This window comes from Elephantulus edwardii, unplaced genomic scaffold, assembly GCF_000299155.1.
Source record: "Elephantulus edwardii isolate Elephantulus edwardi_28Jun2011 unplaced genomic scaffold, EleEdw1.0 scaffold00144, whole genome shotgun sequence".
Taxonomy (NCBI): Eukaryota; Metazoa; Chordata; class Mammalia; order Macroscelidea; family Macroscelididae; genus Elephantulus; species Elephantulus edwardii.
The window spans coordinates 7826419-7828166 of record NW_006399894.1 but is presented as its reverse complement, the minus strand read 5'-3'; positions in this window follow the sequence as shown (position 1 = coordinate 7828166).

Sequence of the window (1748 nt, the reverse complement as noted above, 5' to 3'; positions counted from 1 at the left end):
ATAGAGCAGGGTTTAGGGCTGTTGTACATAGGCTCGCTGTGAGTTGCAAATGACTCGAGAGCACATAACAACAACAACAACATTCTCATTGTTTCAAGGTGGAATAGACTCACCACTGACCTTCTTGGTGGGTCTTAGAAAACTAAGTCACAGAAGAGGAAATTGTCCCTAGTTCTCTCTCAAAGCAGCTGGTGAATTCTGATCAACTGCTTTACAATTGGGCAGCTCAACTCCTTATCCACTAGGCCACCAGAGCTCCATAAATGTTAAGTATAATATTTTTCAGAGATGATGTACACATACATATATCTGACAAAATAGGAGTGGTGTCACTTCCTAAATAAGATATGTATAATATTGTTTTGGTTATGTGATGTTAGATGTATCCTGACTCACAGTAACTCTATAGACAATAAATAAAATAATGTTCAATATTCCGGTATTCGTATAATTACTGATATGCTTGAACCCATTGACATAACCACTGTATCAATTAATCTAGTTGAAGATCTTCCTTTTTCTTTTTTCTTTTCTTTTGACTCTCTACCAAGTATGATGTCTTTCTCCAGAAACGGGACCCTATTAACAAGGTGCCCAGGATAAGTGACAGAAAGTCTCACCAGCTTCCCTTCCATGCTGCTTTCTGGCTGCACTTCTTTCAAGGCAGATTTGTTTTCCTTCTGGCACTCTGTGGTGTATTGAATGTTCATCACCAACACCACAATCCAAAAGCATTAACTCTTCTTCAATCTTCCTTATTCATTATCCAACTTTCATATGCATACGAAACAATTGAAAATATCATGACTTGGATCAGGCATACCTTAATCCCTAAAGTGACATCTTCTCTCTTTAACGTTTAAAAGCTGTCCAGTGTAAATTCTGTGTGCTGTTTCAATGGAGATTGATTGAAGTAAAATTAAATTCTTCACAAGTTTTAAACTTTCCTGTGTTTATCATGATGATTCCTTTAACACGGTTATGAGAAATTTTTTTTTATTTTGAGGTGTAATCCATGTTGAAGTTTATGGTCATCAGTCATCCAGATAACACTTCAAACCTTCATTTTCAATGAGCAAAGTTCTGTCATTTGCATATCACAGGTTGTCAATGTGTCTGAACCAAGACAACTAATTCTGAATCAGAGATTTGTTATTTGCTATGTATAGTTATATATGTTGTTGTTGTTATGTGGCATCAAGTCAGGTCCATTAGAAATTTGATTCACCAGCAGGTTTTCAGAGGCTAGAAAACTTGGGATAAGATTGTCTATGTTCCTGTAGACCACCTCGTGGTTATCAACTGTTATGAACCTGCTTTTAGGTTGATGGTGTAACTCCTTACACTTTAGGCCTCCAGAGAGCTCTCTCTCTGTATGTATATGTCTATACATATATGGGTATTTATGTATGTATATATGTATAAGGTGTGTTTGATACAGGCCATGGTCTTCACAATCATTTGTTATGCATCAGAGAGTTGGACAATGATCTAGGAGGATAGAAGAAGAATTGATGCGTTTGAGCTGTGGTGCTGGAGAAGAATATTGAGAATGCCATAGATTGCTAGGAAAACAAACAGATTTGTCCTGGAAAGGGTTAAACCGGGTGGCTCCTTGGAGGCAAGGATTCTGAGGCTCCATCTAACGTACTTTGGACATGTTATGAGGAGAGACTGGTCCTTGGAGAAGGACATCATGCTTGGGAGGGTGGAGGGACGGCACAGGAGGGGAAGGCCCTCTATGAGGT